Source organism: Onychostoma macrolepis, chromosome 04 (genome assembly GCF_012432095.1).
Source record: "Onychostoma macrolepis isolate SWU-2019 chromosome 04, ASM1243209v1, whole genome shotgun sequence".
Lineage (NCBI taxonomy): Eukaryota > Metazoa > Chordata > Actinopteri > Cypriniformes > Cyprinidae > Onychostoma > Onychostoma macrolepis.
Window position 1 is genome coordinate 28,270,363 of NC_081158.1, and position 13,165 is coordinate 28,283,527.

General features: G+C 40.6%; 1 long non-coding RNA gene and 1 pseudogene across 1 annotated transcript; one reads left to right on the forward strand and one right to left on the reverse strand.

The window, feature by feature from the left end:
• Positions 1 to 3,992: 3,992 nt before the first annotated feature.
• Positions 3,993 to 8,339, reverse strand: LOC131539581 (uncharacterized). The gene is made up of 3 exons (XR_009270920.1): positions 7,736 to 8,339; positions 6,519 to 7,044; positions 3,993 to 4,068 (listed from the first exon to the last, which is right to left on the reverse strand). It is a non-coding gene; the product is annotated as an uncharacterized LOC131539581 (long non-coding RNA).
• Positions 8,340 to 12,421: 4,082 nt separating this feature from the next.
• LOC131539564 (scavenger receptor cysteine-rich type 1 protein M130-like) overlaps positions 12,422 to 13,165 on the forward strand; it is a 51,720-nt pseudogene continuing 50,976 nt past the window's right edge.

Sequence of the window (13,165 nt, forward strand, 5' to 3'; positions counted from 1 at the left end):
TATCAAGCATCAAAACGAACTGTTTTGTACAGCTAAAAATAGCTGGACTCCGATGAGACCGGAAGCTAGACCCATAGAATTTACAAATGGCCGCGCCAATTTTTACCTCAAGAAAAAGGTGGATATAAATACCTACAAGTCAAGCTGCAGTACCAAGCAGGACCACACGGAGACGCAAACAGACCACTATACCAGTCGCCTTAAAGTTATATAAATATACATGGATCTGTATTCAGAATTAGTAAACAGAGCAAAACACAAATAATAATAAATAAAAAAAAAATAGATAAAAACATTACCCTGATAGCACACGTACATCTCCGAGACGTCTATTTGACGTCTGCATTTACATCTGCAAGACGTATTTTTTAGGGTGTTTGCTCATCTGCAATACGTCTATAGGACGTCTCCTTTTAGATGTCAAATAGACGTCTATTAGATGTCTTTAAGATGTTTATGATTTAGAATGTATGTAAAACTGACATCTTACAGACGTCTGTCAGACGTTTATAGACAGCAGATGCTTTCCAGATCAAGAGATCTTTAACAGACATCTTGCAGACGTACGTGTGCTATCTGGGTATGAATTTGTTGAGTATGGTGATCTGAAGGCATCTCAACATGACCACTGAACAGTTCCTCTGTCAGAATGAATGTTGATGCCAATACACCACTGTACATAGCAAACTTCTATAAAAAAAAACACTTCATTAAAATTAAGCAAAAGAAATCGATAAATGTTTACTTTCAACTTCAAGAGCCATCAAGTATTTGCGAGAGCGAGTTTAAAGCTCACAGGCTTCCGTACACCGGCCGCCCGCAGCGTCTTCTGGGATTTCTAACGGCTCGATTCTCTCAAGTCTGCACTCAATGCATCCTCGATATCAAGTACACATCTGGGCACTTTCATGTGTCCTCTGTACTTGTGTTCTTGAGAATTGACCTATCGGTAAGCCCCGCCCCCCTTAGTTACTGTTGCTCCCTCGGACAAACAAACGGAGTTGCTCACTGTCTTTCAATGACAGCTGCAGTGTGAAAACCTTGTCCCACGATGTTTTTTGCACAATTTTGGACACAGAAGGCCACCAAATGGGAATTAAATATTCTATGGAGGGATTTATAAAATAAATACGGTGGGTAACTCGAAGCGAGGGTTTACAGATCACAATGTAAGCGGGAGAAGTCTCATATTAAGGTCGGTCACGATCGTGGATGACAACATGCAGGATCAACACTGTTCATGTATTGCAGGCTACGATTAAATTAAATGTACATTTAACCAGTTTAATATGCAGAGGCACTGAAATATAGACCTACGTTTGTGTGTTTTTGACCTACACTGTACAAGACGCGAGAACAGTCCGCTATTTAAGTTTGTACATTAGCATGGACTCACTAACTTTAACGTTAGCTAGTTTTAACCAGAGATACCTTGCTAAAGCACAAGATAACATTAACGTTCTGCTTGAGCAGATGTAAACTGTAACTTAATGAGTGTATGACAACCAGAAAATGAACGTTGTCGTCTTCATTTGAATGAATAACTGACAAAATGCGAATGTTAAACTTACGCGAGGGAATCCGTTATTAAATCAAGCTGCGAGTCATTGCTATGATTGACAGCGGCGACGGAATGAATCACCTGACGAGCCGATGTCAAAATAAAGCTGTGCATTAAGTGATTCAGACTAAATTCAGACTAACAAAACTACAGGTCTGTGTTGGATAAAACTTAAACGATGTAGCCTAGTTATTTAAATTAAATCTAAACATTTCAAAATACTGAATGCATTATTTATTTGTTATACCAACTTATTTAATTTGTATTTGACTGTGAATTTGTGACTTCCTGCACTTGCTATAGCCTACTTTATACTTCAGTGCGACAAAGTACTAAATTTGTTATAATATTTATTTTATAATAAATCAAAAGACGTGAAAAACTAAGTTGAAATGGCAGCTGCAGCCAATGAGTGATCCTATACTGCCATCTCTTGGTTATAACGGTAATTTCATTTTCATCTTAAAAGTCTATTTTTCACGAGACCCGTTTTAGCATATTTCTTCATGTCATCTTCATGAATGAAAGCTGAACCTTTAATAATGGGAATTTTACCACACAGAAATGAGAAACCATAAATGGCTTAAAATTTTATATGATTTTAAAAATGTGTTCATGGCTTTGAAGGTAAGATATTGATTAATCGAGAATACCATTACGTCGTTTAAGAGATTAATCTAACTGCCTATGATAGTGTTTATTTGTCAGCATTTAAATGCACAGTTATACTGACGTGGGTACTTTCCTGGACTCTGCATATAAAATTATATGTTCTTTAATAACATGAAACTGTATGTTAATTCCACAATCATTATTTACAATGTTGCAATTATTTTGTTTCTCAGTTTCTGGTAAGAATGAGGCAGGAGATGTTTCTGTGAGAGTCTCTACCTATATATAGCACATATAAAATGAGCTTCACCGGAAGATTACGAGCTGGCTTATCTTTATCCGGAAGTTCTAAATAGCGCTCTGTGCATGTACAATTGGAACTGAACTTCGATGGTTGATACTCACAACAGGCGCAACGTCATAGAATGTCTCTGAACAGATTCACTAGGCTGGAATACACTACACGATTTTTCAAATCTGAACAGATTTTAAAAACACTAGGCATCATACACTTACCGACTATGTAAATAGTGACAAAGGAAAACTGGGCATCATACACTATGCGACTGAAGATCATACACTACCAGACTTTAAAGTTGTTCAGATCACAACAAACTCACTGCAGAAACGTGCGCCTTGTTGCTAGGAGACGCATGACAAATGAAAACATATGTATTCTAAAATCGGCTGAAAATATCAAACATGTTTGATATCCTCCGACTGGATAGAATCAAAGTCTGAAGCTAAAAAAATAGAAGTCTGTGACCATCATACACTACGCGATTTTCTGTGGAATCTGTCAGCTGTAATCTGCTGACTGGCTCCGACTTTCCTCAACTAAGGTCAACTTGTTCAGACTGTAAAATCGGGGGAAAATTGGGGCAAAAATAGCATAGTGTATTCCAGGATAGGGGAAAACAAACCACCATTCAGTATCGGATCGAGGAAGTGGACAATTTTTTTTTTTTTTTTTTGAGGAAGTGGACTAACCTTACAACATGCCCGTAGGCTTAAATCCCGGGGGGGACGGGCTTGTCCCCCCTAAAAATATAATTACAAGCGACTCTGTGTATTGAAAATAATATAATGGACATATACTTAAAATAATTGTGTGATTAGTAAAACAAAATAAACGCAAAACAAAGTTTTAAGTTCAGAAATGTTTCGATTCCCCCCTCCATTTCCTCACAGTGGTTTGGTCCACTGCCTGCTTTCCTTCTTTACCGATACACACACGAGTCCGGTGAGAGAGAGCAAGCTAGTTATGTGTAAGTAGGCTGTCAAGGCTGTTTTATTCTCTTTAAACATCGGGTGAAATGATTCTTTCTCTTTAATACAGATGATGCTGGATTATTAATAAATTAGTCATGACAAAAAAATTATGACATCCGATGTATTTTCTATGAGCGATTATAAGGTTAACAAGCTTAATACCGTAGCTCACCCACTACAACTAACACGGCGATAAACCTTGTGTTCCCTTCAAAAATTGCTCTTGAGAAATTTTACGTTTATTGTCCCCCCCTACTTTCAGATGAAATGTACGCCCCTGAACATGCCAAAGAGTTGTTGTGTGGTTGGGTGCACCAATAATGTTTGTAAAAACCCAAATTACTAGCCCAGGCTACCTGCCATCATCATCCATATCTTGCTGTTATGGAAATATCATGAATTACGGATGATGCTATCGAAAGCTAAGCCAGGCTAGTTGTATGGCTGGACAGAAAAGCACTCAGTACTCTAAATAAAGACATAATATATACATTTAAAGATGTTTACTTTCAAATACGAAGTAAAATCATTCATTGGCTTACCTGGTGACTCGATGAGGTACAAGTAAATGTCCGGGTAAGACACCTCTGGCCACTGGGTGGGGTTGTTACACCAATTTGACGCTGGGAGAATGAAGGGACAAGTTTTTAAATTAACAAAATTAAGTTTGTGGATGTATCTTTCACACTCTATGGCAGGCAGGGTGGACATATAATTACTTGACATGTTTAATCTTAGTGATTTTTTAAGCTATTCACGCCTGCCGGCTGTGTAGGGACGTTAACGCTACAACTGCTTTGGGGCGTGTCAAATTTAGAGCAGAGCACACCTCTAAAAACAGTAGGCTTGTTTGAGATGCGCTTGATAGGCTGCAGTGAGGGGAGGAGTGAAATAAGCAGTAGCCCCTCACTGCAGAACAAAGATCCAGGGGGCGGAGTTGGATCCACATCCAGGGGGTGGAGATTGGTAGGTTTAGGGGTGGGGATGGGTGGGTTTATGGATCAGGGGTTGGAGACGGGTAGGTTTAGGTCTATGTAAGGTGGGAGGAGTTGGATCTAGATCCAACTCCACCCTCTGGATCTTGTGTTCTGCAGTGAGGACCATCTCGAAATAAGCGCAGTCAAGACGGACAGTTCTGACCTCTCGAAGAAGAACAGATACCTACTAGATCAAAGGCAAATATCGCTCTCACTCATATGCTGTGCTGCTGATAAACATGATATCATTTCAGTTCTGTTGCCTTTATATAAAAATAAATATGATGAACAAGACACTCAAAGTGCTTGCTATTTAATTCCATAGGAAAGGCATATTTAGCATTCATTTTTACTTTAATACAAACATGTATTTTAGATTTTTATAGAAATATGACAACAATCACATATCTCACACGGAGATCGTAGTGTCATAGTGTTTGGAAATATTCATGCATAATTTAGATACATAATTGCATGAAATCAGATTTTAAAAATAAAACATTTTAGAAGAGAACGCAGCATCACGGTTGTCTGAACCAATGAGCATTAAGCTGTGTCGTAAGTCAGTCGTTTCCCATCTTGCTTTTGATCAGCGCAGTCGGTGGAGAGCAACTGCGCGCGACTGCTCAATCCGACACAGCTGCCTCGCCGTCGCGAGAGTTTTTTGGCACATGTCAGCATGATATCAGAGCAAGGCGGACGTAACTCGAACACTTTTCTAACCGGCATGCATCTCGCGGTGATCGGTTCTGCGCAGATTTTGCTCATCTCAAACAAGCCTAATGTTATACCCTGTTTGCGTTTCATCTTTCTCTTTTCACAGCGATCGGTTGTCCCCTGGCGTTTTTCGCTCTATATTTGCATAAAGTCGAGGAATGCCCAAATTTTTGACGCTCTCGGCCGCTCTCAACGCTTGCTCTGTGCCGCTTTCAATCACATAATGCACCGCGCAAGCACTCAGCTTCAAATTAAGGATTCATTATTTATTATTTTAAGTATTTTTAAAATGATTATTTAGTCAATTATATATGAAGGGTTCAGATGCAAAAGCCTCTACACACAGAAAATAAGGGTTTAAAATTGTACCTTTTTGGGTACAACAGCTTGGACAAGCTGTTGTACCCAAAAGGTACAATTTTAAACCCTTATTTTTCAGGTAATGTTATCTGAAATTTTCTTCTAAAATGAGCATTTTTCTATGTTTATGTTCAGGTATTTCACTTTTATGACAATGAAAAGAACCTGTACCTGAGAAAATGCTCATTTTAGAAGAAAATTTCAGATAGCACTTAGAGGCTTTTGCATCTGAACTTTTCATATATATATATATATATATATATATATATATATACACATATATATACATACATACATACATACATACACTTCTGTGATTAAATTATCATTTCTATAAACAATAATAATGTAATGTTGTATATAAGTTGGTCTCATTGGTTGCAGTTCTGGCTGTAAACTAGGTAGTGTAAAATCTAAGAAGCATATTCAGGAAAACATTTATGAAAATGTACAAACACAGGAAGCCTATAGCCTATATTCCAGATAAATGCCATCTAATTCAGGGGTGCAAAATTCAGTTCCTTGAGGACCACAGCCCTGCAGAGTTTAGCTAACAGAGTTTAGTTAGCTGAACCGTGTGTATTTGTGTTGATGATAAACTTTGCAGTAGGCCTATAAAATGAGTTGGGCTACTATTATAGTTTTATAGGATTATTATGGCTAGATGAAATAAAGCATGACGTACAGAGTAGGCCTTGTGATGTTCTGGGTTGGCATCATCAGTAACAACATCTACTCGTAAGTCACTTAGTTCTGATGAATGAAGTATTATGCTCTTGAAGGACAGTCGGATTCTGCTGTACCAGCACATAAAGGGATTTTTGGAAATAAAGCTGCCGATGAGCTAGCAATAATGGTGTTACAATAATAAGTTTTTGACTTGACACCTGTTATTAAAATAACGCGATAGAAGCTGCCTCAAACTCAGAAATATAAAGAAATGAAGAATGTTGTGTCTGAAAGCTGTGTGCACCACAGAAATTGTGAGTCAGAATTGTGAGATAAAAAGTCGCAATTACCTTGTTTTATTTTATTTTTTTCAGTGGCGGAAATGGGCTTCCATAGGTGTGAGATCAAAACAGGAAATCAAAAAAATAAATAAAATTTTTTAAATAATAAACAAAAACGATGAAAAGTAGATAGAATTGAAATAGAGAGAGCTTGTTTTAGAGGGACAAGTTATTTTAATAAAAAGAAAACGAGTAGATGCTGTACTATAGAAAAAGAATAGAGAATATTAGTGACAAGTTTTTTGTAATAAAAAACAAGTAGAATAGAAATAGAATAGAGTGCTAGTGTTAGAGGGTCAAGTTTTTTTATCCATAATAAATAAAAGAAAACAAGTAAATAAAATAGAAATAGAATAGAGAGTGCTAGTGTTAGAAGGTCAAGTTTTTTTATATAATAAGTGTTAGTGTTAAAATTTCATGTTTTTATAATAAATAAAAAGAAAACAAGCAGATAGAATAGAAGATGGAAGAGATACTTGAAGATGGCTCAGGTGCTTGGATCGAGTTGGGCAGGTCATTCCACCAGGAGGGAAGTCTATGGAACAAACAGTTAAGGTAAAAGTCAGTGAAATTGATTTTGTGCCTCTATGGGATGGCACTATAATGTGCCGTTCATTTGCAGAACACAAGCTTCTGGAGGGCACATAAGTCTGAATTTAGGTAAAGAGGTGCAGAGCCAGTGATTGTTTTGTAGGCAAACATCAGTGCAAATTGAAATTCAAGTACAAAATGAAATTTATGTGAGCGGCTATTGGTAGCCAGTGAAAATTGATGAACAGCGGTGTGATGTGCTCTTTTTGGCTCATTAAAGACTACTCTTGCTGCAGCATTCTAGATTATTTGCAGAGGTTTGATAGAACTGGCTGGAAGACTTGCCAAGAGAGCACTGAAAATTGTACAGAACAAGAGCTTGAATAAGGAGTTGTCTAGCGTGTTCCGATAGAAAGGGCCTGATCTTCCCAATAATTAATTTATAAGGCAAATCTGCTGGACCGAGCAGTTCACACACAGTATGGTTACTTACAGGATTGACAACCGCATTCTATAACCAAACTCACACCAGCAAAATTGTAGGACTCACAACCACATTCTCAGAAAACCCGTACTATGTGAACGGAACCGGACTGAACTAGTTGTCCATATAATACAATGACAGCAGCTCTGCACTGCACAAATGCGTGTCTACTGTGTGTTGCAGGTTTTCATGTGTGCTTTCGGTTACTTACAGCGACGCAGATGTGTGTCATCTGAAGGTTTTAGATCCAGTCACTGTTCTCCACCAGAGCTTTCAGTTTTGTGTTCTTCCATGCGCGACTTAAATGCTCCGCTCTTCATCCAAATATAAAAGCTGCTGTCAGTTAATGAAGATTTGACGGATGAACTTGTGGCTTGTTTGGACTCTTGTGTCAAAAAGTGATAGACATTGCCATCTTGGATATTACTTTGGTTACTGTTGCTATTTACTGGTAAGGAATACAGGCTTGACTCCCGCTGCATGTTCTGCATGCGGCTCTCTCTCAACGAGTGTGAGCAGTGTCACGTCGGCCCAGCGCCCATGTGCCCCCCTCTCCCCGCTCTGCCTCGTTGCGCCAGTGTGCTTCGCAGATCCTCCCCCGCCATGATCCTCCCCCGTTGATCCTCTTCGCTCAAGAGGATCAACACCCCTCCTTTGCAGCGAGTGGCTTGGTTTCCTTTGGTGCCTCTGAGGAAGAGATTGCCATCAATGACTCAATGTCCTTGATGGCATCAGACACTGAAGAATGGTACGCTTTCGGTGAGGAGTCCGAAGCCCTCCCTTCTTCCCAACCATGGCGGGGGAGGATCTGGGTCTCGAGTGGCTGAATCCAGATGAGCCTCCCCATGGCCTTTTAGACAAGTGGTTTCTGCCGGTATTCCGTCAACCACCTTCCTGCCAGCGTTCTTGCCTGCAGTTCATGAAGAACTGACCCCTATTCGGCCCGACTTAGCTCCTCCTTTTCAGCAGCTCTCACCACCGTTGATGGCGCTGAGGAAAAAGGCTATAGCAATCTCCCCCCTCTGGAGGAGGCAGTAGCTGCTCACTTGTGTCTGCTCTCTGTTAATGATTTGGTTATGTTATTTTCTTTTATATTGTTTACTTAAATCATTTAAGGAGTATGAAAAAATTTGAAAATCAATTACGTTGTCTATTTTAGTATCATAGTGTGTACTATGTTTAAATGTTGGATTTTTGGGTTTTTATGTCTTGTGGTAGCAAAGTCTTTTATTTTGATATTCATCCGCGTATGCGGATATATTGTGGCGTGCTCAAAGCATTTTAGTACGGAGTGCAGCTAAGACACACATGGTCGATTTCATTCAAAGGTTTACGGTTAAAGAGAACTTCAAAGATTTAGCTCCTGGTTTAAATGGAGAATAAGGTCAAATATTGACATTATCTGTATTTTTTTGGATTTCCTTTTTTGTAATGTAGTATGGTTATTAGCATTTGATTTGATGTATGTTTGTTTATATTATGTTTTCTTTGTTTTCTTTATACAAAGCTCTTACGGTGATTTGTGATTTCTTATGGCATTTGACGGTGATTACTGCAAATCTACGGTGACGGACCTTTAAATAAAGCTCATTATGAATAATCAGTCGAAGAGTCCAACATTTCTTAAGCCAGGGTGCTACACTCTCCGCCTTGGGATTAAAGGCCCAGCCCTGCAGGACCACTTCGGCTCTGGCCAACAGGGCGTATGCAGCGGCGGTCAGGCCGGATCGACGCTGCATACGATGGCAGTCCTACAAGTGTTTCATGCCATACTTCTTCGTGATATGGACGAGTCTGGCCAACATCAGAATACTTTCAAAAAGCCACTGCTCAGGCAATCGGCAAGACCATGGCCAGTCTGGTGGTGTTGGAGCACCAGCTTTGGCTGAATCTCACTGAAATAAGGGACACTGAGAAGATGGCCTTCCTTGATTCTCTGGTCACGCCGAAGGGCCTCTTTGGCCCCGCTGTGGACGGGTTTGCACAGCGCTTCTCAGAGGCTTAGAAGACGTCGCAAGTGCTGCGGCTGCTAGTCGCCAGAAAGCCCCATCCACTCAGCCTGCAAAGTCCACGCCGCCTCAGAAGTCTGAGCTTGGGCTTCATTAGCGTCCCCAGGCAGCAAAGCGTTTTCCTCCAAAGCGCCAAGGCCCACGCCCTCGACTAGTGCTGGACCCTGAGCCCCAGAAGCCATCCTGACCCATCAGAAAGGAAGAGGAGAGGGTCGGTTCTCGCCTCGGCCAGAACTCCCTGAAAAACAGCTCGCTTTCACCCTCCATTCCTCCGAACACCTCTGAGCAATGGAGTTTTGGTTCCCACAGATCACGCCCTGCAGGTCCCGCGCGTACCTGAATATTTTAGCGCTGTGAGAGCGGACCCACATACTCAAGAGAGTAAATTACCTCTTCCCACACTTGCACACGTGAATATCAGTTCCCCGCCCCCTCGCGGCGAGCTTTCATTCGCAAAATTAGATCCACTTGCATCCCGGTTCAAGGCCTGGGCAGCCATACTGGGCGTGTCAAGTTGAGTTCTAAAAACAATTCAACAAGGCTAATTGCTTCAGTTTGCTCGCAGGCCACCTTGTTTCAGAGGTATTATTCACACTTCGGTTTAGGACAATGAACACGTTCTCCGACACAAAGTGCAAACACTGCTTGCAAAAGGTGCTATAGAAATAGTACCACCAGCGAGCAGCAAGTCAGACATTTACAGCCGCTACATCCTCGTTCCCAAAAAAAAGGCGGATCTCCATTACCAATTTTGGATCTCAGATATCTGAATCGCTCGCTTATGCGCTGGCCGTTCAAGATGTTAACTATCAAAGAGATGCTCGTGCACATTTGCACCGAGGACTGGTTTTTAACAGTGGATCTGAAAGATTTGTGAGATTTGCGATCGAGGGAGTGGCCTACCAATATACAGTCCTACCATTTGGACGGTCTCTGGCCCCTCGCACTTTTACGAAGTACATAGACGCGGCTCTTTCCCCTCTGAAGCAGATGGGAATCTGCATACTCGACGACTGGCTGATCCTGGACAGATCAGAATGGGAATTATTCACTCACAGAGTGCTGTTACTCAGCCACTTGGAATGTCTCGGGTTGAACATCAACCTTCTGAAGAGACATGTGTTCCCCAGACAGCGAGTGGTCTTTCTGGGGACGATTTTGTACTCTGCCAGATGCTGGCTTGGGTCACGTCGGAACGGTCCCCGACTATTCAGCGACTGGCGGCATCCCTAAAGCCGGGAACGTCTCGTCCCCTCAGGGTTTTCCAGAGGCTGCTCGGCCTCATGGCAGCCGCCTCCTCTGCGATTCCCTTGGGCCTGCTTCACATGCAGCCTCTCCAATTTCAGCTCAAACCCAGATTCCCGTCCCACGCTTGGCTCCTGGGCCACTTTTATATCAAGGAAAACCATCGCTGTATCAAAGCTGTGGCCCCTTGGATAACTTCACGCCTGTTTCAGTCCGGCGTACGGTTGGGACTGACCTCCAAGAGGAAGGTGGTTACGACAGATGCATCCAACTCAGGTTGGAGAGCTCTGCTGTAAGGCAATCAGGCGTCCGGCTCCTGGTTCTGGAGAGTGTGCAAGAGCATGGGCAATAAGTTGCTGACCTCAGCTTACTTAATGGCCACCAGTGTCACTTATAACAAGGGTTTCTGAATTCTACGTAGAGCCCTTTAAGAGCTAAATATCAGCATTTTTAGGAGTTAATCTTTACTGTTGACAGTGAAATAGCTTGAGACATCCTCTTGAGTAGAACTATGACAATACAGTTTTGCAGGAGTGCTTAATTTTTGACACTCTGATAAAGAAACAATAAAGGAGCAATAAAGAAACATGAAAAAAATAAAGTCAAGACATGTTTGATGGTATTAAAGTATACACAGACATTAGAAGAAATATGGATCAATATTTTTGATATACAACCCGAATTCCGAAAATGTTGCGACGTTTTTTAAATTTGAATAAAATGAAAACTAGGAATTTTACAATTTTATGCACAAAATGAGCTCATTTCAAATTTGATGCCTGCTACAGGTCTCAAAATAGTTGGGACGGGGGCATGTTTAACATGGTGTAGCATCTCCTCTTCTTTTCAAAACAGTTGAAAGATGTCTGGGCATCGAGGTTATGAGTTTCTGGAGTTGTGGTGTTGGGATTTGGTCCCATTCTTGCCTGATATAGGTTTCTAGCTGCTGAAGAGTTCGTGATTTCCAACAAAAATGTCAAATTTGGACTCATCTGACCATAGAACACTTTTCCACTTTGAAACAGTCAATTTTAAATGAGCCTTGGCCTACAGGACACGACAGCGCTTCTGGACCATGTTCATATATGGCTTCCTTTTTGCATGATAGAGCTTTATTTGGCATCTGCAGATTGCACGGTGGATTGTGTTTACCGACAGTGGTTTCTGGAAGAAATTCCTGGGCCCATTTAGTTATGTCAATGACAGAATCATGCCGATGAGTGATGCAGTGTCATCTGAGGGCCCGAAGACCATGGGCATCCAACAAAGGTCTTTGGCCTTGTCCCTTACACACAGAGATTTCTCCAGTTTCTCTGAATCTTTTGATGTTATGCACTGTAGATGATGAGATTTGCAAAGCCTTTGCAATTTGACGTTGAGAAACGTTGTTTTTAAAGTATTCCACAATATTTTTTTACACACTCTTTCACAGATTGGAGAGCCTCTGCCCATCTTCACTACTAAGATAACTTTTTTGAGACCTGTAGCAGGCATCAAATTTGAAATAAAAAAATTAAAGTGTAAAATTTCTCTGTTTAAACATTTATTATTATGTTCTCTATGTTCTATTGTGAATAAAATATTGGCTCATGTGATTTGAAAGTCTTTTGGTTTTCATTTTATTCAAATTTAAAAAACGTCCCAACATTTCCGGAACTCGGTTTATATTGTCTTGTGTTAGTGTTAAAGAATATGTTGTTCATAAGTTGTTCAAGGAGGAGAAAGCACTTCTCTTTCTCTTATATGTGTATCTAACTGCTGCGGCTCTCTAGAACCGAACTTGGATTATAAATGCTTGGAACATTATATCAAATTTGGTTTGCTCTTACCTTTTCCTTTACTTATTAATATGTATGAAATTATTAGTGCCATTTCCGATTCCAATTTACTGGTTTCAAAAGTGAAATGTTGACCTCTTTAAATGAACATATTTATGTCTGTAAAAATTATTTTATATATAAATAAGGTTTTTGTTGCAAAAAGAAAAACTATAATCATCTGTGTTCTTTCAGGTGTCAGGCTAGTTGGAGTTTCTCGCTGCTCTGGAAGGTTAGAGATACTTCATGATCAGACCTGGATGTCAGTGTGTGACGCTGTCTTTGACCAGCAGGATGCAGAGGTTGTGTGTAGAGAGCTGGACTGTGGGGCTCCTGTACAGGTGCTGGGAGCAGCTGCTTTTGGCAAAGGAGACGCTCAGATGTGGACACAAGAGATTCAGTGCAGGGGAAATGAATCTCAGATTCATCTCTGCCCAACATCTTTAAAATTCACACCCAAATACAACTGCTCTTACAAAAACAATGTTGAGCTGCTGTGTACTGGTATGTGTTGACTATTACAATAGGAAATAATTTTATTTTTTGAATGAATGAATGAATTTCCTCTAG